General features: G+C 51.3%; 1 protein-coding gene, 2 long non-coding RNA genes and 1 pseudogene across 53 annotated transcripts in view; 2 read left to right on the forward strand and 2 right to left on the reverse strand.

Moving 5' to 3' along the window:
* MINK1 (misshapen like kinase 1) overlaps positions 1 to 24,743 on the forward strand; it is a 71,011-nt gene that overhangs the window by 15,925 nt on the left and 30,343 nt on the right. The window lies entirely within an intron of this gene.
* On the reverse strand, positions 3,556 to 5,702 carry LOC144335283 (uncharacterized). The gene is made up of 2 exons (XR_013406013.1): positions 5,508 to 5,702; positions 3,556 to 5,372 (listed from the first exon to the last, which is right to left on the reverse strand). It is a non-coding gene; the product is annotated as an uncharacterized LOC144335283 (long non-coding RNA).
* On the reverse strand, positions 12,152 to 14,553 carry LOC144335258 (V-type proton ATPase 16 kDa proteolipid subunit c pseudogene; annotated as a pseudogene). Its single transcript, XR_013405986.1, has one exon. The product of XR_013405986.1 is annotated as a V-type proton ATPase 16 kDa proteolipid subunit c pseudogene (transcript).
* On the forward strand, positions 15,783 to 18,560 carry LOC144335285 (uncharacterized). The gene is made up of 2 exons (XR_013406015.1): positions 15,783 to 17,626; positions 18,387 to 18,560. It is a non-coding gene; the product is annotated as an uncharacterized LOC144335285 (long non-coding RNA).

Consider the following 24,743-nt stretch of genomic DNA (forward strand, 5'->3'; position numbering starts at 1 on the left):
TAGCGTAGCTGAGATTACAGGCTCCCACCACCATGCCTGACTAGGTGAGCTGAAGCTGGTTTGAATCCAAGTCTGTCTCCACAGCCTACACATTTGCAGGGAGTGTTTCCTGAGGGCTGTAGGATGATAGGATCCCTAATATCCCTTCAGGCCCAGGAGTCCTTCTTCCTTCCTAAAACTTTTTGAGTGCCTACTATGAGACAGAGCCAGCCCCCTGTCGTAGAGGTCAAAATATGCTTTATTTGTTCTCACACTGACTTAAACATATGAATATATCAAATGTGTAATTTGCAGTGTTCTATATATAAGGAAAAGTGCATGTATGAGGTGGTGACTGTGTGTTAAGCTGGGAGGAGCCGAGAGAAACGGGGGGTGCCAGTGACCAGGGCGGGTGGTGTCTCACAGCTGGTCTGGGAAACACCAGTTCCTACTGTGTGGAGAGATCTCAGGTTGAGTACAGTGTCGGAGTGTGGGCATGGAGCCCAGCATCCATGGGAAAGACACAAAAAAATACAGGGAAGTTGGCCGGGCGCGGTGGCTCAAGCCTGTAATCCCAGCACTTTGGGAGGCCGAGACGGGCGGATCACGAGGTCAGGAGATCGAGGCCATCCTGGCTAACACGGTGAAACCCCGTCTCTACTAAAAAAAAAAATACAAAAAACTAGCCGGGCGAGGTGGCGGGTGCCTGTAGTCCCAGCTACTCGGGAGGCTGAGGCAGGAGAATGGCGTGAACCCGGGAGGCGGAGCTTGCAGTGAGCTGAGATCCGGCCACTATGCTCCAGCCTGGGGGACAGAGCGAGACTCCGTCTCAAAAAAAAAAAAAAAAAATACAGGGAAGTTTCAGAAAAAGCTCTGGGCCCAGTACAGTGGCTCATGCCTGTATTCCCAGCACTTTGGGAGGCAGAGGTGGGTGGAGTGCTTAAGCTCAGGAGCTTGAGACCATCCTGGGCAACGTATAGACCTCGTCTCTGTTAAAAAGGAGAGAGAGGGAGGAGAGAGAAGGGAAGAAGGAGCGAGGGAGGACGGGAGGGAGTCTGAAAGACTGTTTGATTTGAAATATGACCTTCAGAATACGTACACTCCAAAGATGGTTTCCTGTGTCTGTTAGTGCTGAGGAGGAAAAGGAGTCAGAACCAAGTGGGGATTGACTTGTGAAGACAGGGAATTGTTCCTTAGGGACAGAGAGGGACCTGGAATGGGGGACCTTCCCCATCATCCCTCCCTGCGACTGCACAGGCCTTGGAGACAGGCTTGATTCAAACCCCAGTTCTGTCACTTACTATGTGTTCTTTGGCAAGTAACTCATACCCCTATGCCTCAGTTTTTAGGTTTTGTGTTTTTTTTTTTTTTTTTGAGATGGAGTCTTGCTCTGTCGCCCAGGCTGGAGTGCAGTGGCGCAATCTCGGCTCACTGCAAGCTCCGCCTCCCGGGTTCACACCATTCTTCTGCCTCAGCCTCCCGAGTAGCTGGGACTATAGGCACCTGCCACCACGCCTAGCTAATTTTTTGTATTTTTAGTAGAGACAGGGTTTCACTGTGTTAGCCAGCATGGTCTCGATCTCCTGACCTCGTGATCCGCCTGCCTTGGCCTCTCAAAGTGCTGGGATCACAGGTATGAGCCACCGTGCCCGGCCTCATTTTTGTATTTTTTAGTAGAGACGGGGTTTTGCCATGTTGGCTAGGCTTGTCTTGAACTCCTGACCTCAGGTGATCCATCCGCCTCATCCTCCCGAAGTGCTGGGATTACAGGCCTGAGCCACTGTGCGCCCGGCCCCTGGTGCCTCAGTTTTGTCCTTTGTAAAATGAAGGTAACAAGACTCACCTAATAAGGATGTTGAGAGGATTAAATAAAAGGGATGTAAAGTGCTTAGTCTGGTAAATGCTCATTAGACAGGTGGTAGCTGCCCAACTTTTCTTACTGTACAAAGTTCTCACAAAGCGTGTCTCCTGGGGTTCTTTAACATTCCTCTCCCCCGACTTAGTATTTTGTTTAAGAAAGAGAAAACCGGCCAGGCACAGTGGCTCATGCCTGTAATCCCAGCACTTTGGTAGGCCGAGGCGGGCAGATCACAAGGTCAGGAGATCGAGACCATCCTGGCTAACACGGTGAGACCTCGTCTCTACTAAAAATACAAAAAATTAGCCAGGTGAGGTGGCGGGCGCCTGTAGTCCCAGATACTCGGGAGGCTGAGACAGGAGAATGGCGTGGACCCGGGAGGTGGAACTTGCAGTGAGCCGAGATCGCACCACTGCATTCCAGCCTGGGAGATGATCAAGACTCCATCTCAAAAAAAAAAGAAAAAAAAAGAAAGAGAAAACCACCCAGTCTATTGATTTTAATGTAAATGGCTGCGAGTGAGTCAATGAGCCCCAGGTGTAGACCTGGAATTCTGTGGGCTTGGCTTCCCTTTCCCAGACCTAGAGCCTCTTGCCATCTCCTGAAAGTCTTCCAGCGTCACTGCAAGGAAGAGTAACTTCAATCTGAACACGAAAGTCCTGTTTGTCCTGACTCAGGAATTCCGGCAATCACTGGGCAGTCACCCTGGCCCTGCGTGCTGTTTTCTGTAAAAGCTCTGGACCCACCCAGAGAAAGCATTCAGCCTGAGGGGAAAACCTGTGCCTCACCCTTGGGGATACACAGCTTTGTTGGGATGTGAGAGACAAGACGTTCTAAAAAGCTTTATTGAAAGGCACAGATTCAGGGCTGGGCGGCTCAGGATGCTGGGCTCCTTACTCTGCCTTGCCTGGAGATTGAGATTCCTGCCTTGAGCCTTTGTGTACTCCCCACCCCTGTTCCTCCCTTGGTTAACTCTTGCTTGTCCCTGTGGTCTCAGCTTTTTTTTTTTTTTTTTTTTTTTTTTTTTGAGACGGAGTCTCGCTCTGTCGCCCAGGCTGGAGTGCAGTGGCGCAATCTCGGCTCACTGCAAGCTCCGCCTCCCGGGTTCACGCCATTCTCCTGCCTCAGCCTCCCGAGTAGCTGGAACTACAGGCGCCCGCCCCTGCGCCCGGCTAATTTTTTCTATTTTTAGTAGAGACGGGGTTTCACCATGGTCTCGATCTCCTGACCTTGTGATCCGCCCACCTCGGCCTCCCAAAGTGCTGGGATTACAGGCGTGAGCCACCACGCCCGGCTTTTTTTTTTTTTAGTTGGAGTTTTGCTCTTGTTGCCCAGGCCAGAGTGCAATGGTGCCATCTTGGCTCATCGCAACCTCCATCTCCTGATTTAAGCAATTCTTCTGCCTCAGCCTTCCGAGTAGCTGGGATGACAGGTGCCCGCCACCATGCCCGGCTAATTTTTTACATTTTTAGTAGAGACGGGGTTTCTCCATGTTGGTCTGGCTAGTCTCGAACTCTCGGCCTCAGGTGATCTGCCCGTCTCGGCCTCCCAAAGTGTTGGGATTACAGGTGTGAGCCACCGTGCCCGGCTGGTCTCAGCTTAAATATCACTTCCTTAGCAGGCCCTTCCTGGCTCCCTTCCCCATCATGACCTCCCTTTAATCTTTTCTTCTTCTTCATCTTTTTTTTTGAGATACTGTCTCCCTCTGCCATCTGGGCTGGAGTGCAGTGGCGCAAGCTTGGCTCGCTGCAGCCTCCTTGAGTCGTTCTGATAGCACTCTATACTGTTTCATCAGAGTCTCACAGGTGTTATGTAATTATGTCTCTAACATCTGCTTCCTTGACTAGACTGTAAGCTCCATGAAGGAAGAAGGGACCATTTCTGTTTTGTTCAACGCCACATTCTAGTATCTAGCAGCGCCTGTACATAGCTGACACTCAGTGTTTGTTGAATGAATACCTGAGCTGGTTCACCAGACCACAGAGTTGGCATGAAAAGTGTCTGGGAAGGTGTCTTAGGATAAACAGGAGAGACAGGCCCAGTGAAAAGTTGAGTGAACATGTTTGCTCCATCCTGCTGGTCAGGAAGTTCCCCATCTGTCTCACCTGCTGTCTCTTCAGCTGTAATTTATCCTGGGTTGGTCCTTGGTGGGGCCAGAGAATATCTGGTCTCCACCCTTTGGAGAGGAACCCTGTTCTTTCTCAGAGTGTGATTCAGACAGTCCTTCCTCCCCTTCCTGCTGGCCCCACCCTCTACCTGTTCTTCCTCCAGCTGACTCAGCTTCGCACCCTCCCCCACTCCTTCCAGGGTCTCTTTTCCTGTCCCCTTGTCCTTCAGAGCTTTCAGTCCCGTTTTCTCTCATGGCGTCTCATTGGTCTTCTGGAATGCGAAATCATATGGGTGCAGGTCACAAGTTTTCTTGGTCATAAAGCTTCCCTAGTCTCTTCCCTTGGATTTGTGGACACCTGACTCCCGCAGGAGGAGGCTGGCAATAAGGTATAATGATCTGTTTGTGCTGCAATTGAAAACCAGCAGCAAGAAGCCTTATTATTATCCAGCCCCCGATGACTGGTGTTGTCCTCCTCTGTTAGCTTAGTATCTGCCAGCCAGAACAGACCTGGCATCTCCTTTCTGCCCCCTCCCACTGCCATGCCGTGCCCTTCCTTGCTCTCTCTGGTGTCCGCTCCCCAGGGACTGCCCCTCCTCCCTGCCTGTCAGCCTCTGAGGCCACAGATCTGTTTTCCTCCCTTCTCTCTCACCTGCCCTCCTGTCAGTTCTGCTCTTTGTCTCGTTTCTTCTCTCCTGAACTGCCGCACTTCACCCTAAATCCCAGCAATGCCAACAGTTTCAGTAAATCACTTTTTGCCACAGTTTTGCCTTGCTCAGTGGGAGCCAGTTTCTTCATAATGACTCTATGCAAATTTGTAGCACTTTATGGATGTTAAAATGTTTTTACATCGGTGAATTCTTATGAAATGGGCCTGGGTAGGTAAGGAAAAGAGCCTCCAAGAGGTTAAGTGATTTTTATACAGAGGAGTCAGAACCAGTGCCCAGGCCTTCTGATTCTTAGTACAGTAAACACTAAGCATTCCCTATCGTTCCATTTCACCACGCTCCTGTCTTGCTGTTGGCCTCAGCTAAGAAAGCCTACCCCCGAGTTACCCTCTTCCATCTTAGAGGCTTCCTGCTCGCTGTCTGCCCCCCGCGATGGGGACTTCTTTGGCCCTTCTCATCCAGCCCAGCCTCTGCCCGTTTCCCTCTCCTTTCCACTGTGCTGACTCTTCTCTCCTCCAGGAAGCCTTCCCTTCATCTCTCCTGGCCGTGTTGTCTCCCGACCTCTTTGGGCCATTATTAGTGTTCCCGTTTGGTTTTTGCCAACCATATAGGAATTTCCTGCCTTGAGAAAGTCCACTCTCGGGCCAGGCACGGTGGCTCACGCCTGGAATCCCAGCACTTTAGGAGGCCAAGGTGGGTGGATCACCTGAGGTCAGGAGTTCAAGACCAGCCTGACCAACAAAGTGAAACCCTGTCTCTACTGAAAATACAAAAATAAGGCCGGGCGCGGTGGCTCAAGCCTGTAATCCCAGCACTTTGGGAGGCCGAGGCGGGTGGATCACGAGGTCAGGAGATCGAGACCATCCTGGCTAACACGGTGAAACCCCGTCTCTACTAAAAATACAAAAAACTAGCCGGGCGTGGTGGCGGGCGCCTGTAGTCCCAGCTACTCGGAGGCTGAGGCAGGAGAATGGCGTAAACCCGGGAGGTGGAGCTTGCAGTGAGCTGAGATCGCGCCACTGCACTCCAGCCTGGGTGACACAGCAAGACTCCGTCTCAAAAAAAAAAACAAAAAACAAAAAAACAAAAACAAAAATTAGCTGGGCGTGGTGGCTTGTGCCTGTAATCCCAGCTACTTGGGAGGCTGAGGCAGGAGAATCACTTGAACCTTGCAGGCGGAGGTTGCAGTGAGCCAAGATCGTGTCATTGCACTCCAGCCTAGGCAACACAGTGAGACTCTGCCTCAAAGAAAAAGAACTAAGAAAGTCCACTCTGGTAAAACATTGACCGAGCATATAAATTATAAGGTGCTGATTCATGTGACTAGCATGAATTTTCACTTTTAGTAGCTGCTCTAATGCATTCCACTTAAGTGAATATTCAAGGATTATTTTGGAAGGATGGAGATAATCCAAAACTAGTGTTAGAAACTGCTGCATTAAGGAAGGAGGGAGAGTTTTCTAGATAACACCAGCTTTCTTTTATTTCTGTATTCATTCATTCCACAGACAGGTATTGAGGGCAGCCCTGACCTCCAAGAACTTAGTCTAGCAGAGGAGACAGATAAGAGAATCAATCACGAAAATGTAATTGGTGTCATGAAAGGGTCAGTACAGGGTATTGTGGGAGGAGAGGATCGTCAGGGGCACTTCCTGGAGGTGACATTGTCTCAGTGGAGGTTGGGAGGCACGGGCACGAGGCATCCAGGTAAAGAGGAGGAGAGTGATGAACTTGCAAGAGTGAACAGCATGTGGAGACCCAGGAGTGAGAAGGAACGGAGCGAAAGCCACTAGTTAGTGCAGTGCTCCTGCCCCTCTGCCTCATCCCCACGCCAGCAAGAACCAAACGTCACACCACGAGAATTGGCAAGGCTCCAGGTAAACCATAGCTGGAATATTCAGCTGTACAGCAGTCATATGTGAGCCTGAGGAAGAACCTGTTTAGCCCACAGAGGGAAATGGAATCTACTCGGTGGGGACAGTGTGATTGGTGGGTGCAGTGTAGTTGGTGGGGGGAGTATGGTTGGTGGGGGGAGTGTGGTTGGTCCAGGAGTGTAGTTGGTCCAGGAGTGTAGTTGGTGGGGAGAGTGTGGTTGAGGGGGAGTGTGGTTGGTGGGGGGAGTGTGGTTGAGGGAGAACGTGGTTGAGGGGGAGCATGGTTGGTGGGGGAGTGTGGTTGGGAGAGGAGTGTGGTTGGTGGGGAGAGTGTGGTTGAGGGGGAGTGTGGTTGGTGGGGAGAGTGTGGTTGAGGGGGAGTGTGGTTGGTGGGGAGAGTGTGGTTGAGGGGGAGTGTGGTTAAGGGGGAGCATGGTTGGTGGAGGAGTGTGGTTGGTGGGGGGAGTGTGGTTGGGGGAGGAGTGTGGTTGGTGGGGAGAGTGTGGTTGAGGGGGAGTGTGGTTGGTGGGGAGAGTGTGGTTGAGGGGGAGTGTGGTTGGTGGGGGAGTGTGGTTGGTGGGGGGAGTGTGGTTGGTGGGGGGAGTGTGGTTGGTGGGGGAGTGTGGTTGGTGGGGGGAGTCTGGTTGGTCCAGGAATGTAGTTGGTCCAGGAATGTGGTTGGGGGAGGAGTGTGGTTGGTGGGTGGAGTGTGGTTGGTGGGGGAGTGTGGTTGGTCCAGGAGTGTGGTTGGTAGGGGGAGTGTGGTTGGTCTAGGAGTGTGGTTGGTCCAGGAGTGTGGTTGAGGGGGAGTGTGGTTGGTTTGGGGAGTGTAGTTGGTCAGGGAGTGTGGTTGGTGGGGAGAGTGTGGTTGGTGGGGGGAGTGTGGTTGGTGGGGGGAGTGTGGTTGGTGGGGGAGTGTGGTTGGTGGGGGAGTGTGGTTGGTGGGGGGAGTGTGGTTGGTGGGGGGAGTTTGGTTGGTGGGGGAGTGTGGTTGGTGGGGGGAGTGTGGTTGGTGGGGGGAGTGTGGTTGGTGGGGGGAGTGTGGTTGGTGGGGGAGTGTGGTTGGTGGGAGGAGTGTGGTTGGTGGGGGAAGTGTGGTTGGTGGGTGGAGTGTGGTTGGTCCAGGAAAGTGGTTGGTGGGGGGAGTGTGGTTGGTGGGGGAGTGTGGTTGGTGGGAGGAGTGTGGTTGGTGGGGGGAGTGTGGTTGGTCCAGGAAATTGGTGGTTGGGGAGTGTGGTTGGTGAGAGGAGTGTGGTTGGTGGGGGAAGTGTGGTTGGTGGGTGGAGTGTGGTTGGTCCAGGAAAGTGGTTGGTTGGGGAGTGTGGTTGGTGGGAGGAGTGTGGTTGGTGGGGGGAGTATGGTTGGTGGGGGAATGTGTTTGGTGGGGGGAGTGTGGTTGGTGGGGGAGTGTGGTTGGTGGGAGGAGTGTGGTTGGTGGGGGGAGTGTGGTTGGTCCAGGAAAGTGGTTGGTTGGGGAGTGTGGTTGGTGGGGGGAGTGTGGTTGGTGGGTGGAGTGTGGTTGGTCCAGGAAAGTGGTTGGTTGGGGAGTGTGGTTGGTGGAAGGAGTGTGGTTGGTGGTGGGGGGAGTATGGTTGGTGGGGGAATATGTTTGATGGGGGGAGTATGGTTGGTGGGGGAATGTGTTTGGTGGGGGGAGTATGGTTGGTGGGGGAGTGTGGTTGGTGGAGGGAGTATGGTTGGTGGAGGAGTGTGGTTGGGGGGAGTGTGGTTGGTGGGGGGAGTGTGGTTGGTGGGGGAGTGTGGTTGGTGGGGGGAGTGTGGTTGTTAGGGGGAGTGTGGTTGGTCCAGGAGTGTGGTTGGTCCAGGAGTGTGGTTGAGGGGGAGTGTGGTTGGTGGGTGGAATGTGGTTGGTGGGGAAGTGTGGTTGGTTGGGGAGTGTGGTTGGTGGAGGGAGTGTGGTTGGTGGGGGGAGCGTGGTTGGTCCGGGGAGTGTGGTTGGGGGGGGGAGTGTGGTTGGTGGGGGGAGTGTGGTTGGTGGGGGAGTGTGGTTGAGGTGGAGTGTGGTTGGTCCAGGAGTGTGGTTGAGGGGGAGTGTGGTTGAGGGGGAGCGTGGTTGGGGGAGGAGTGTCGTTGGTGGGGGGAGTGTGGTTGAGGGAGGAGTGTGGTTGGTCCAGGAGTGTGGTTGAGGGGGAGTGTGGTTGAGGGGGAGTGTGGTTGGTGGAGTGTGGTTGGTGGGGGGAGTGTGGTTGGTGGGGGAGTGTGGTTGGTGGGGGGAGTATGGTTGGTCTAGGAGTGTGGTTGGGGGAGGAGTGTGGTTGGTGGGTGGAATGTGGTTGGTGGGTGGAGTGTGGTTGGTGGGGGAGTGTGGTTGGTAGGGGGAGTGTGGTTGGTCTAGGAGTATGGTTGGTCCAGGAGTGTGGTTGAGGGGGGAGTGTCGTTGGTTGGGGAGTGTGGTTGGGGGAGGAGTGTGGTTGGTGGAGGGAGTGTGATTGGTCAGGGGAGTGTGGTTGGGAGGGGAGTGTGATTGGTGGGGGAGTGTGATTGGTGGGGGGAGTGTGGTTGGTGGGAGAGTGTGGTTGGAGGGGGAGTGTGGTTGGTGGGGGCAGAGTAGTTGGTGGGGGCAGTGTGGTTGCTGTGTGCCATCAGAAGGCTATGCAAGCTTGAGCTCTTGCTTCACCTTGACAAACATTTCACTTGTTAGAGCCCTGGCTTTCTCATCTGTTCTCTGTGGTAGCCATTCCTGCCCAGCTTCCCTGCAGGTTTAAGTGCAGATGCAGTCATGGCTGTGAAAGCGCCCTGTGAACTGTAAAGTCTGGGCAGTTGGGTGGTGGCAGGAGGGGCAACAACTGTGAGAGGATGAACTTGATTCCACTGATGTTGGACAGAAACTGACTCTTGGGAAGGAGACAGAATCAAACGGCTCTGACATTTGAAAAGCCATGGCCTTGCTTACCTACAGTGAGACTTGGGAAGAAGTGCTAGGGAGGTAAAGGCGAGATACCACCTCCGCTGCCCGGAAGACTTTGCAAGATGCTCCAGCTGGGGACAGGGGATGGCTAGAATGACCTCCAGCCATCTTCACACCCGAGGCTGGGGCTGCTCTCCCAGGCCTGCAGTTCTATATTTTCCCTTAGAAGGTTCTGGAGGCAGACGGAACCTCAGAAGCAAGCTGTTTATTTTTTAGGTTTTTCAGTTTATTTTTAAATTTATGACTGTGATGGTGTTTATTTTTTCCTTTTCCCTTTCCCCACTTCCCCGGCTCAGCATCAGAAAGGGACCATCTGTCCGTTGCCTTGCTGTGGCCATTTTAGAACCAGCGCGAGGCTGCTTGAATCTGGTCCCTTCTTCTCCCTCCCTCCCTCCCCCACCGCCTGGCTTTCTCTACTCCGCACTGCCTGCTTTCATCCCGCTCCCTCCAGGTGTCAGCTGCCACCTCCTGTAGGCCTCCATCTGTGAAGACCTCCAGGCTGGGTCCAGCCACCAGCCCAGGGCCCCTGTCGGAGGCAGCCAGATCTGTGGGGAACCTAGACATGGAGGCAGCACAATCAGCCTGTGAGAGAAGGAGGGGAATTAGCTCCAGTCTCCTTGCTCCAGGCAGGGCCCCTCTGCTCTGACTGGTTTCTGATGAGAATGGTATCTGTATTCACGTATGTGTCATGTCCTGACTTGTTGCTGCCTCTGCATGTACCTGCAAGTCAGTGCGTATGTGCATGCGTGTATCTCACACGTCCCTCTGGCGTAGAGATCCATGAGTGATTTATAAACTGCCCTTCCTCCCGTCACATAAATCTTTTTCCTGGTTTCTTTGCCTTCCTTTTACTTCTAGAACTGGCCTGATTTCCTCCCCTCCTGTGCTTCATTCCCATAAAAACACTTCACAACACGGGTAGCCATCGATAAACAGAGGACAAGTACTTCACATTGTGGAATCAGAATGAAAAGATCCGGTTGAGTTCCACAGCGTGAGAGGCAGGGTTAGCAGAGTGGAGAGTCTGTTTCAGAGAGTAAGGAAAGCTGAGAAAAGGAGTTTTTTTTTGAAGGCTTCATTAAAAAGAGTCCAGGCTGGGCGCAGTGGCTCCCTCCTATAGTTCCAGCACTTTGGGAGTCCCAGCCGGGCAGATCGCTTGAGGTCATCAATTCGAGACCAGCCTGGCCAACATGGTGAAACCCTGTCTCTACTAAAAATACAAAAAATTAGCTGGGTGTGGTGGTGGGCACCTATAGTCCCAGCTCTTATTATACTTAGGAAGCTGAGGCAGGAGAATCACTTGAACCTAGAAGGGGAGGTGGCAGTGAGCTGAGATTGTGCCACCACACTCCTGTCTTAAAAAAAAAAAAGGCCAGTCACAGTGGCTCACACCTGTAATCCTAGCACTTTGGGAGGCCGAGGCGGATGGATCACCTGAGGTCAGGAGTTCAAGACCAGCCTGGCCAAGATGGTGAAACCCCGTCTTGGCCAGGCATGGTGGCTCACGCCTGTAATCCCAGCACTTTGGGAGGCCGAGGCGGGTGGATCACGAGGTCAGGAGATCGAGACCATCCTGGCTAACACGGTGAAACCCCGTCTCTACTGAAAATACAAAAAATTAGCCAGGCGAGGTGGCGGGCGCCTGTAGTCCCAGCTACTCGGGCGGCTGAGGCAGAAGAATGGCATGAACCCGGGAGGCGGAGCTTGCAGTGAGCCGAGATTGCGCCACTGCATTCCAGCCTGGGCGACAGAGCGAGACTCCGTCTTAAAAAAAAAAAAAAAAAAGAAAGAAACCCCGTCTCTACTAAAAATACAAAAAAATCAGCCAGACGTGGTAGCAGGCACCTGTAATCCCAGCTACTCAGGAGGCTGAGGCAGGAGGATCACTTGAACCTGGGAGACAAAGGTTGCAGTGAGCTGAGATCACACTGTTGCACTCCAGCCTGGGCAACAAAAGCGAGACTCTGTCTCAAAAAAAAAAAAAAGTCCAGGCTGGGCGTGGTGGCTCAAGCCTGTAATCCCAGCACTTTGGGAGGCCGAGACGGGCGGATCATGAGGTCAGAAGATCGAGACCATCCTGGTTAACACGGTGAAACCTCGTCTCTACTAAAAAAAATACAAAAAACTAGCTGGGCGAGGTGGCGGGCGCCTGTAGTCCCAGCTACTCGGGAGGCTGAGGCAGGAGAATGGTGTAAACCCGGGAGGCGGAGCTTGCAGTGAGCTGAGATCCGGCCACTGCACTCCAGCCTGGGTGACAGAGCGAGACTCCGTCTCAAAAAAAAAAAAAAAAAAAAGTCCAGTTGATGATGGTATGTCATGGACAGTAGGATATTGATGAGGGTATCAGTCTACCTTCTCTCTTCCTTTCATTTGCTCATTGAAGAGATGCTGGTGACCCCTGCTCTCCTCCTCCTGCCGTAGGAACATTTAATCTGTCTCATGCTTTGGCTTTGGGCCTGCCGTTCATCCCAGGCACCTGGGTGCTTGGGGATGGTGCTACCTACCTGCTTCCTAGCTGGCTCTGGGGTAAATGGAGACTTCTTCAGGCCTGGGAGGGCCACCTCCCATTGAGAAAGGCAGGCATCTGGCTCTCTACTTACCCTTTGGGTCCTTGGGGGGCTGTGTCCAGTATCTCTGCCTGGGTAGGAAGGAGGAGGTAATCTTACCAGACTTTTCCTGCCACTTCCCTATCTCCAGCTCACACACCCACTCCCATTTTCTCTCTCTTTCTTTTTTTTTTTTTTTTTTTTTTTGAGACGGAGTCTCGCTCTGTCGCCCAGGCTGGAGTGCAGTGGCCTGATCTCAGCTCACTGCAAGCTCCGCCTCCCGGGTTCACGCCATTCTCCTGCCTCAGCCTCCCGAGTAGCTGGGACTACAGGTGCCTGCCACCTCGCCCGGCTAAGTTTTTGTATTTTAGTAGAGACGGGGTTTCACTGTGTTAGCCAGGATGGTCTCGATCTCCTGACCTCGTGATCCGCCCGTCTCGGCCTCCCAAAGTGCTGGGATTACAGGCTTGAGCCACCGCGCCTGGCCTTCTCTCTCTTTCTTACACACTCTCTCTCTCTCTCTTTTTTTTTCCCTCCCCCAACATCTGAGAACTTTATCAGACACAGCCACCGCACTGGGCCTGTTAGCCCGGGCTGGAGAGGGTGGTCCATCCCAGGAGGCTCAGCAATGGGAACCTCCGTGAGGTGACACTCTACCTGAAGGTTACCAGAGAGTTGGGAGACAAGGGCTGCTCCGCAGGGGCATGGACAGGCCAAAGCTTTATAAATACCCAGTGAAGAGAGAGTGACAACTCTAATTCATCCTTCTACATAGAGCACTCAAGGGAGACGGGTGGGGCATCCAGGGGCCTGAGTCCTCACTGGTCAGGGACCTGGATGGGTGATGAGTAGGCTCAGGTGTCCACAGCATGGGGCAGGAGGGGGCAAGGCTTAGCCAACAGACGACGAGCTCCAGGACACCGTACACTTAGAAGACCAACTCCTGAGGGCCAGCTGCCCGGCACAGGCGTGTCAGGCTGTTTGTTCCGGAACGAGGAAGGGTGCTCTTTACATCGTCTTCTGTGACTGGTGGGTTTGGAGAGGGGCTGCTTTGTAGAGAGGATGAGCACCTTGGCAAAGGTGAGGATCAGTGTCATGCCCACACATAGTTAGGGCTGCTGGGCAGTGCCCCACTTGCCAGTGTCCCCCACGACGATGATGGCAAAGCCGGCTGCCAGGCCACTCAGGCCAGCGCTCAGCTGGAGGAAACTGCTGTAGAGGCTGATGTCATCATTCAGGGAGCTGGCAGTGGGGACAGCCGCCACTAGGCCATAGATGGTGATGATACCAGCCATGACCACTGGGATGATGGACTTCATGATTGGCTCTGGCCACACGTCAGACATGGCCATGATGCCGGTGCCATTGTTGGCCATGCCGTAGGCAGCACCCAGGCCACTGGAGACCATGGTGGCCATAGCACCCAAGATGGTGAAAACCAAAGCATACTCAGGGCTGTTGTTGGACGTGTCTGTGAGTGGGGAGGGGGACAAGGATGGGCATGGCAGAGGGTGAGTGCAAAGATAGTGGACTGGTGGCAGCAAAGATGCTTTTCTTTTTTCTTTCTTTCTTTTTTTTTTTTTTTTTTTTTGAGACAGAGTCTCATTCTGTAGCCCAAGCTGGAGTGTAATGGTACAGTCTCTGTTCACTTCAACCTCTGCCTCCAGGGCTCAAGCCATTCTCATGTCTCAGCCTCCTGAGTAGCTGGAACTACAGGTACACACCACCATGCCCAGCTAATTTTTTGTATTTTTAGTAGAGATAGGGTTTCACCGTGTTGCCCAGGGTGGTCTCGAACTCCTGAGCTCAGGCAAATCTGCCAGCCTTGGCCTCCCAAAGTGCTGGGATTACAGGCATGAGCCACCACGCCCGGCCAAGATGCTCTTTCTCTTACACACATACCCTCCTATTTCTTTTCTTATGCGCACACACACACACACACACACACACACACACACACACACAGCCTTTAGCTACTCCTATCTAATTGAAGGATGCCTAAGACACCACCCTTCTGTCAGAATACTTGCCCCTCCTTCCATATCTCTGCCAGTACTGTATCCTTGTGGAACTTAAATTGTTGGGGAAACCCCATCTGCCCCTTGTCTCTCAGGCCCTTATCCCCTCCCCTGCGGTGGCTTCAGAATATCTCCTACAGATGGGGTTTAGGGTTAGTAATCTGGTGGTACTGGGGCTAAGGGATAGGTTTTAAAGCTCCATTTGCATAGCAGTCACTATTTTAACACTTAGATTGTTGGTGTTTTGCGGTGTCTTTAAGGGAGCTAATGAATTTATGGGAGGCTAAATACCCCCTCCCCCACTGGGTATAGCCACTGCCTTTGCCCCCTCTTCCTCTGTGTGGGCCTTCTGGATTACAGGAAGAGCTCAGGAAAACAAGCCTATTGTTCTCCTCTGGGAGAGAGGGAGGGCCGCCCGGGCCAGCTCAGGCTCACTGACCTCTGAACTGGTACCCGATAAACAGAGGCTCCAAGACCCTGGCAGCCTTGCTCTTCCAAGGCAAGGGAGTTATTTGGCTTGAGACTTTATTCTGTTCTGCCAGCTCTTGTTGGTTCCCTCTTTTTTAAAAAAAAAAAAAAATTTTTAATTTAATTTTTTTTTTATTTTGAGACAAGATCTTGCTCTGTCACCCAGGCTGGAGTGCAATGGCACAGTCTCGGCTCACTGCAACCTCTGCCTTCCAGTCTCAAGTGATTCGCATGCCTCACCCTCCTGAGTAGCTGGGATTACAGGTGTGCACTACCATGCCTGGCTAGTTTTTGTATTTGTAATAGAGACAGGGTTTCACCATGTTGGCCAGACTTGGTTCCCTCTTTAGACCACAAGTTCCCATTCTCTTTCCCTAGTGTCCTCTGACATTCTCTTCTCTCCCTTCCCCCATCTGTTTTTCTCTATCACAGGTTTCTCTGAGTCTTTCTGGCTCCTGTGTAGTCAGTCCAGGTATGGTTAGTAACAGGAGGAAGCCTGCCTGTTTGGAAGTACAAGGAGCTCGGAAAGGAGGGGTCTCTCCCAGACTAGAGAAGTCTCCTCCCCCAGCCTCACAGCTAGCTGACTCTGCCTTGTCCTCCCAACACCCAGATTCCCCCCCGGCCCCTCCCAACACCAGGCACCGGGGCAGCCCCACCTCCTGCCCTGTTTCCTGTCGGGGTAGGATGGCACCTTGCCTGGGTCTAGGAACAGCACTGGCTCCAGCAGCAAGACCTGCCGGGGCACATCTGAGTGAATAATCATTGCTGGGCTCGAAGCACGAGAGAGACCAATCCTTCCTTGTCTCCACTGGGCTGTTTAGTGCTTCTTTCCCAAGGACTTCCATCCCTTCCCCAGGCTTTATGGTTCCAGTTCTTCTGCCATTCTGGAAGCTCCCTAGAATCTCCTGGAATGTTTAATGGACCTTTCCAGCACTGAAATTCAAGAATTATAAGACTCATCGGTCAGCAGAAAAGTGAGGATACCTTTTCCTAACCTACCTGCTTCCCCTGCAGTTTCCTCACAATCTTACTCTTTATATTTTAGCATATGTGACTCCTCAGGATGTTAATTCTCTTCTCTCCGTGTTGGTGTCTGAGCACCCAGAAGGTAGAGCCAGGGGCGCTTATAAATCAGGAGCATTATTTGACAGGCACTTAATAAAGACCCTGGCTATGTAATCCCAGCGCTGTGGGAGGCTGAGGCGCGTGGATCACGTGAGGTCAGGAGTTCGAGACCAGCCTGGCCAACATGGCGAAACCTTGTCTCTACTAAAAATACAAAAATTAGCCGGGTGTGGTTGCGCATGCCTGTAATCCCAGCTACTCAGGAGGCTGAGGCAGGAGAATCGCTTGAACGTGGGAGGCGGAGGTTGCCGTGAGCCGAGAGTTTGCCATTGCACTCCAGCCTGGGCAACAGGAGCAAAACTCCATCTCAAAAAAATAAATAAAGATGCTGGCTAATATTGATAGTAACAGTTTGCATTTGCTAAAGTACTTAAATAAACCTTTACCCCTCAAAGGGTTTCATCTACATGCAAAGCCAACACCGCAGGAATTACTTTCCCCATTTGGAGCCGGGTACAAAGGGAAGGGGCATGTCATTAGAGGAGCTATTGTTAGTGGAATGAGGACTGGCAGCCAGAGTTCTCATCTGCCAGCTCCAGGCCACTTCCAAGAAATGTGACCCCAAGCCTCCGGTGCTTGCCTCCTTTTGCTCATTCTGTCAGCCACCCCTTTCATCCTGGATTCCACTGTGACTCCAGGCCTCTCCTGCATTTCTAGATTTCCACATGCGGATTGTGAGGGACTGATGGGGTTTCTTCTTCTCTCCTTTTTCTTGCTCCACAGCCTTGGCTCACGCTTCCTAGGCTCTGAGCTTCAGTTCGTGTCCCAGCCTCCCAACCGGACAGCATTCTGGAAACAGTTTATGCATAAACTCTTTTGCATTTTCTCTTGGGAAATAATCAAACCTTTTGTTTCTAATCTAATCTCAGTCTGTCCTACTACTACACTGAAATGACTTTTTGGTTTTGAGGAAAGGAAAGGAAAATGTCCGTTGATACTGGGCCCCAGGCTGCACCGTGAGAGCAGGAGTGGGTTCACATTTGCCCCTGGTTTTTTCTCCAGGTAGGAGCTGTGGGAGGAGTCCAGGGAGCCCCTTGAGGGTCAGCAGAGCAAAGAAGCAAGGGCTTAAGGCTGGTGTGTGCCTGGTTCTCCCCTGGTCGGTTCTAGGGAGCAGAGTCCGTGGTGCAGGTGGAAGGACCACGGCCCTGTGTCCCGTAACTGTTCAGAACCAGTGCATGCCATGTGCTAGGGAGACGCTGAAGCGTTAGGCAGCACCTTCGGAAAGCTTTTGAAGCTGGGGAAACTAATACATTTGAAATAGTTAAAGGGGGATTTAAGGCAGAGGAGCAGACTCTGAGGGGACAGCTCGTGCCCTCCCCTTGCCTACCTCAGGCCACCAGCTGTGCTCCTCTTCTCTCCCTCCAGCCCTTGTTCCTCAGCTTCTTCTGAAAAGCTTTCCTTGAGCCAACCCAGCTCTGCCTTGCTCCGTCTGGCGTTTTATCATTAAATCAGCGGGGATTTGGTGACCTCTTATATACCCAGAAACATACCTGGAGTTTTGAGGGGAACAGGAGCAAACAACAGGCAGCTCCCTAGTGAGGCGAGTGCAGCATCAGGAGGATGTGCTGCTCGGGGCCAGCCTGGTGTGTGACCACTGCCTTGCATTGTATGCGGAGCTATGAGAGAGAAGACATCTACCAAGTTTCAGCCTTAACATCACTGTTGGCTCTTCATATCTGAGCAAAGCAATATGTATAATTATACATTGTAAACAACACAGGGCACAGTGCCAGGCGACATCTATTTTGACACACACAAGAGGCTCTGTCTGTTATCCCAGAGCCCCACCCTTCAATAATTGAGTCCAACACTTTTATGGTGTCTTCCAGAGCCTCTCCATCAACCAAAGATTTTTATTTATTTATTTATTTTGAGTGGGAGTCTCACTCTGTTGCCCAGGCTGGAGTGCAGTGGCATGATCTCAGCTCACTGTAACCTCCGCCTCCCGGGTTCAAGTGATTCTCCTGCCCCAGCCTCCCTAGTAGCTGGAACTACAGGCACGCGCCACCACACCCGGATAATTTCTGTATTTTTAGTAGAGACAGTTTCACGATGTGGGCCAGGCTGGTCTCGAACTCCTGACCTCAGGATATCCACTCGCCTCAGCCTCCCAAAGTCCTGGGATTACAGGTGTGAGCCACTGTGCCTGGCCCAACCAAAGATTTTACACAATTTTAGTATACGTAAAACGTGAGGAGATAAGACGCGCTTAGTAATAGAAGCTCTAGTGAATGAGACAAAGCAGCCGCAGACCGTTACCCCACATGCTCACGATGCAACAACAGTCATTTTGTGTGTGTTATAGATTCAGAGCTGCACAGATAAAATACTGCTGCTTTCATTCAGGCACCCGTCTCAGTGCGAGGCTGCCTCACTCTCATTCTGTGTATACCCAAGTACCACGTAGAAATGGCTCCTGCCCTCAATGAGCTTCTGTTCTACTTGTGGAGCTGAGGCTCAGCCCTGTGAAAGGTTTAATAGAGATGTTGTGGTCTAGCTTGTTGGGTTGGAAGGAATCTGTTCAGCTAAGTCAAATAAAGGGGTAGATGCAGCAGAGACTCAGGAGCCAGCTACATGCATTCAAACCCTGGCTCTGCCACTGAAATAGCTGTTTGACCTTAGCAAGTTATTTACCTTCCCTGAGCCTGTTTCCTCCTGTGTAAAGTGACAGTAATAATAATATCTACCTCATGGAGTTAGGTGAGGATTAAACTAGTTGGTGTGTGGGCCGGGCGTGGTGGCTCCCACCTGTAATCCCAGCACTTTGGGAAGCCGAGGCAGGTGGATCACCTGAGGTCAGGAGTTCAAGAGCAGCCAGGCCAACATGGCAGAACCCTGTCTCTACTAAAAATACAAAAATTAGCCTGGTGTGGTGGCTGGCACCTGTAATCCTAGCTACTGGGAGGCTGAGGCAGGAGAATTGCTTGAATCCAGGAGGTGGAGGTTGCAGTGAGCCAAGATCACGCCATTGCACTCCAGCCTGGGCGACCGTGAGACTCTGTCTCAAAAAAAAAAATTGGTTGGTACGTGTAAAACACTTAGCACAGTGCCAGACTGTCAATATTTTTTATTTAAAGTCAAGACCCTTCTTGAAAGGGTGTGGTGGCTCACACCTGTAATTCTAGCACTTTGGGTGTCCAAGGCAGCCGGATTGCTTGAGCCCAGGAGTTCAGTACCAGCCTGGGCAACATAGTGAGACCCCTATCTCTACAAAAAAGTTTTTAAAAAGTAGCTGGGCATGATGGTGAGTGCTTGTGGTTCCAGCTACTCAGGAAGCTGAGGTGGGAGAACTGCCTGAACCCAAGAGGTTGAGGCTGCAGTGAGCTATGATTGCACCACTGCACTCCAGCCTGGGCAACATTGCAAGACCCTGCCTCACAAAACAAAAACCAAAAAAATATCCTCCTCACTTCACATGCCAAGGGAAAAAAAAGAGAAAATCTTGTTGGAACCTAGGCACCTGAATGGCAGCATAGACGGTTCCTTGGAACTGGAACCATAGGGTGGCTCTGGGTTAATGGTAACACCAGGGGATAGCTAGAGTCAGCTGGTCACTGTCCCGCTTCTGTCTCCCCCTGCAGCTCCCACGGCCTCTCCTTCCATGTCTGCTGTGCTCTCTGTGTACAGTCTGGCCGCTCTGCCCACTCATGGCCTCTGCTTTCCTCTACCTGAGATGATAATGAGCTCTCCAGCCTTGACTCTCCATGCACTGTTTGACGTCTTCCTTTTTATTTGTTTTTTTTTGTTTGTTTGTTTGTTTGTTTGTTTGTTTGTTTTGAGACGGAGTCTCGCTCTGTCGCCCAGGCTGGAGTGCAGTGGCGCGATCTCGGCTCACTGCAAGCTCCGCCTCCCGGGTTCACGCCATTCTCCTGCCTCAGCCTCCCGAGTAGCTGGGACTACAGGCGCCCACAACCGCGCCCGGCTAATTTTTTGTATTTTTAGTAGAGACGGGGTTTCACCGTGGTCTCGATCTCCTGACCTTGTGATCCGCCCGCCTCGGCCTCCCAAAGTGCTGGGATTACAGGCGTGAGCCACCGCGCCCGGCCTTCCCTTTTATTTGAAGTGGCTGAAGAGGAAGTTTGCCTTAGGTTCCCTTTTTTCCTTCAGTCTTAGACTGGCTCCCTGGGGTCAGGAACTCATCTCTTAAACTTTTGCTGGGGCTAGAAAGGGGAAGAAATGGTTGAAAACACGGTCCTTTGGGCAACAGGAGGTATGAGCCAGGCAATGCACACTGCAGGCCTTGAGGTCACATTTTCAGGTCAAATCTCGGCTCCACCACTTCCTAGCTGTGTGTAATCCTGGGCAAGTCATTAATTGTTGTAAACTTTTTCACCTGTGAAATGAATATAACAGTAGTACCCACTTCAAAGTTTGTCATGTGAGATTATAATTCTAAAGTGCCCCGCAGTACCAGGAACAAATAAAATGCTCAAAAATTGCTAACTGTCTCATTATTATTATTACTATTTTTGAGATGGAGTCTCGCTGTGTCACCCAGGCTGGAGTGCAGTGGTGCAATTTCGACTCACTGCAACTTCCACTTCCCGGGTTCAAGAGATTCTCCTACCTCAGCCTGCCACGTAGCGGGGATTACACGTGTGTGCCACCACACCAGCTAATTTTGGTATTTTTAGTAGAGACAGGGTTTCACCATGTTGGTCAGGCTGCTCTTGAACTCCTGACCTCAAATGATCCGCCTGCCTTGGCCTCCTAAAGTGCTGGGATTATAGGAGTGAGCCACCACGCCCGGCCTAGCTCTGTCATTATTAAAGGGCTATGGGGGCTGGGCGCAGTGTAATCCCAGCTACTTGGGAGGCTGAAGCAGGAGAATCGCTTGAACCCGGGAGGTGGAGGTTGCAGTGAGCCGAGATCGCACCACTGGACTCCAGCCTGGGCGACAAGAGTGAAACTCCGTCTCAAAAAACAAAAAAAAGAAGGCCTATGGGGAGAGTGGACAGTGAGGGTGATCTCTGAGATGGCCGATATGGGCAAGCTCCTAAAGTAGTAAAGATCAAGACCGGAAGGATGGGGCAGATTGCAGCACTCCTTGTTCAGAGGAGGGTACTGGAAAGGCGGGTAGACCACCGCAGCTTGAATACGTCTTCTTCAAAAGAACCTTTTCCTGGCTCCCCAAGCTCGGTCAGGTGTGCTCTCTTGGCACCCTGCACTTCACAGCACATAAGACAGACCGGAGCTCTTTCCGAGACCGAAACCAACCTTCCTCCTTTTCAGTCCAAGAGACACACTTGGCAGCAGCAGGAGGAATGTCACTCCATACTTTTTTATTTTTATCTTTACTTTTTTATCTTTTCTGTTTTACAGGAGATGTGTATTTAAATAAACCAGACGCTGGACTAGAGGGGGAAAGTTTCAAGGATTTTTTTTTCTCCCCTTTTTCTCAGAAGGACGAATTTCACTATGTGGAACAGCTACGTAGAAAAAAATGATGAAATTGTGATCTATGGAAAAAACATTAAAATAGGTTAGGCATGGTGGCTTACACCTGTAATCTCAGCACTTTGGAAGACTGAGGCAGGAGGATCGCTTGAGCCCAGAAGTTCAAGACCAGCCTGATCAACACAGGGAGACCCGTCTCTACCAAAAACAATAGCCAGTAACCAGGCAGAGTGGTGTGTGCGCTTGTAGTCTCAGTTACCTGGTAGGCTGGGGCAGGAGGATCGCTTGAGTCCAGGAGTTGGAGGCTACAGTGAGCTATGGTTGTGCCACTGCACTCCAGCCTATGGGACAGAGCGAGACCCTGTCTCAAAAAAGAAACAATACATTGGTTTGCGGCATCTGAGATGCAACGAAAGAAAGAAAGGAAACAAAGACATGCCACAGCAATAATCACACAATTAATTGTAGAGGTTGTTAACGTGTGCCTGTCTCCTCAGAACGTAAACACCAGTAAGGCAGGGACTGCTTCAGTTACTCACTGTTCTACTCCCCAGCTTAGCACAGTTTCTGGCACACAACAGGAAGAAATAAATAGTCATTAGGTTGGCAGCCTTGTGGAATGTGGACCTGAGCATTTGGAATCATAGAGTTAGAAATTCTGTTTTCGGGCCGGGCGCGGTGGCTCACGCCTGTAATCCCAGCACTTTGGGAGGCCGAGACGGGCGGACCACGAGGTCAGGAGATCGAGACCATCCTGGCCAACATGGTGTAACCCCGTCTCTACTAAAAATACAAAAAATTAGCCGGGCGAGGTGGCGGGCACCTGTAGTCCCAGCTACTTGGCAGGCTGAGGCGGGAGAATCGCTTGAACCAGGAAGTCGGAGGTTGTAGTGAGCCGAGATCACGCCACCGAACTCTAGCCTGGTGACACAGTGGGACTCTGTCTCAAAAAAAAAAAAAAAAAGCTATCTTACTGAAAGGGAACTTAGAGAAGTTAAGTGACTGGTCCTTAAACACACAGCCTATTAGCAGCAGAGCCAAGAATAAGAAACCAAATTGTGAGCAACATAGTGAGACCCTGATTCTACACACACCAGAAAAGTAGCCAGACATGATGGCACATGCCTGTAGTCCCAGCTGCTTGGGAGGCTGAAGTAGGATTGCTTAAGCACAGCAGTCTGAGACTGCAGTGAGCCATGATTCTGGCGCTGCACTCCAGCCTGGGTGACAGAGCAACACTGCATCTTAATTAAAAAACAAAAAATGGCCGGGCGCGGTGGCTCAAGCCTGTAATCCCAGCACTTTGGGAGGCCGAGACGGGCGGATCACGAGGTCAGGAGATCGAGAGACCATCCCGGCTAACACGGTGAAACCCCGTCTCTACTAAAAAATACAAAAAAACTAGCCGGGCGAGGTGGCGGGCGCCTGTAGTCCCAGCTACTCGGGAGGCTGAGGCAGGAGAATGGCGTAAACCCGGGAGGCGGAGCTTGCAGTGAGCTGAGATCCGGCCACTGTACTCCAGCCTGGGTGACAGAGCAAGACTCCGTCTCAAAAAAAAAAAAAAAAAAAAAAACAACTAGATCGGGTGCAGTGGCTCATGCCTATGATCCCAGCATTTTGGGAGGCTGAGGTGGGCAGATCACCTGAGGTCAGGAGTTCAAGACCAACCTGGTCAACATGGTGAAACCCTGTCTCTACTAAAAATACAAAAATTAGCTGGGCATGGTGGCGCACCTGTAATCCCAGCCACTCAGGAGGCTGAGGCAAGAGAATAGTTTGAACTGGGAGACAGAGGTTGCAGTGAACTGAGATCGCACCATTGCACTCCAGCCTGGGCGACAAGAGCAAGACTCTGTCTAAAAAAAAAAAAAAATTATCTAACTTTTAATCATATGAATATTTTATTGTCTACTGTGTTTGTCTTGGAATTTATTTATTTATTTTTTGAGATGGAGTCTTGCTGGAGTTGCAGTGAACCAAGATTGTATCACTGCACTTAAGCCTGGGCGACACAGTGAGACTCTGTCTAAACAACAACAACAACAAAAAAGCAAGCTACCCTACTAATATGGAAAAGAATCTATAAAGTGCTTCTCATCTAATAACACATATTTAAAAATTCCAAGATAGGCCGGGCGCGATGGCTCACGACTGTAATCCCAGCACTTTGGGAGGCCAAGGCAGGCGGATCACGAGGTCAGGAGATCGAGACCATCCTGGCCAACATGGTGAAACCCCATCTCTACTAAAAATACAGAAAATTAGCTGGGCGTGGTGGCGGGCGCCTGTAGTCCCGACTGCTTGGGAGGCTGAGGCGGAAGAATGGCGTGAACCCGGGAGGCAGAGCTTGCAGTGAACCCAGATCGCGCCACTGCATGCCAGCCTGGGCAACAGAGCGAACTCTGTCTCAAAATAGATAGATAGATAGATAGATAGATAGATAGATAGATAGATAGATAGATAATAAACTAAACACTACAGAAGGTGCTCTTAGGATTTTTGTTTGTTTGTTTTGTTTTGTTTTGTTTGCCAAGGTCTTGCTCTGTCATCCAGGCTGGAGTGCAGTGGCATGGCCACAACTCACCGGAGGTTCAACCTCCTCCTAGGCTCAAGTGGTCCTCCTATCTCAGTCTCCTGAGTGGCTCATACCTGTAATCTCAGGGTTACAGGTATGAGCCACCGTGTCCTGCATCTTAGGATTTTTAAAAATGCGTTAAAAAAAAAGATACACGGTCAGGTACAGTGGCTCACGCTTGTAATCCCAACACTTTGAGAGGCTGAGGCAGGAGGATCACTTGAGCCCAGGAGTTTGAGACCAGCCTGGGCAACATAGTGAGACCCAGCTCTAAAAAATACTAATAATTAAAATTTTTAAAAATTGGGCCAGGTGCAGTGGCTCACGCCTATAATCCCAGCACTTTGGGGGGCTAAGGTGGGTGGATCACCTGAGGTTAGGAGTTTGAGGCCAGCCTGGCCAACATGGCAAAACCCCATCTCTACTAAAATTACAAAAATTAGCCAGGTATGGTGGTCACAGCTAGTTGCGAGGCTGGTAATCACAGCTACTCTTGAGGCTGAGGCAGGAGAATCGCTTTAATCTGGAAGGCGGAGTTGGCAGTGAGCCGAGATGGCACCATTGCACTCCAGCCTGGGTGACAGTGAGACTCTGTCTCCAAAAAAGAAAAAAAAAGTAATTGATACATAATTATACATATTGATGGAATATGTGATGTTTTGATACATGCATACTATGTATAATGATTAAGTCAGTGTAATTTGGCTATCCATTACCTCAAACACTTATTTGATTTTGTTGAGAACATTCCATACCTTCTAGCTCTTGTTTTTAATTTTTAATTTTTATTTTATCTTTACACAGAGTCTTGCTCTGTTGCTCAGGCTGGAGTACAATGGCATGATCTCGGCTCACTGCAACCTCCGTCTTCCAGGTTCAGGTGATTCTTCTGCCTCAGCCTCCCAAGTAGCTGGAACTACAGGCATGCGCCAGCACGCCCAGCTACTTTTTGTATTTTTAGTAGAGACGGGGTTTCACCCAATTGGCCAGGCTGGTCTCAAACTCCTGACCTCAGGTGATCCACCCTCGACCTCCAAAAGTGCTGGGATTACAGGCGTGAGTCACCACGCCCGACCCTCCTCTAGCTCTTTTTAAATTTACAATAAAGTATTTATAACTGTGGTTACCCTACTGTGCTGTCAAACACTAGAACCTTCTAGTATTTCTTCTATCCACCTGTATTTCTGAATCCATTAACC

Source organism: Macaca mulatta, chromosome 16 (assembly GCF_049350105.2).
Source record: "Macaca mulatta isolate MMU2019108-1 chromosome 16, T2T-MMU8v2.0, whole genome shotgun sequence".
NCBI classification, from domain to species: Eukaryota; Metazoa; Chordata; class Mammalia; order Primates; family Cercopithecidae; genus Macaca; species Macaca mulatta.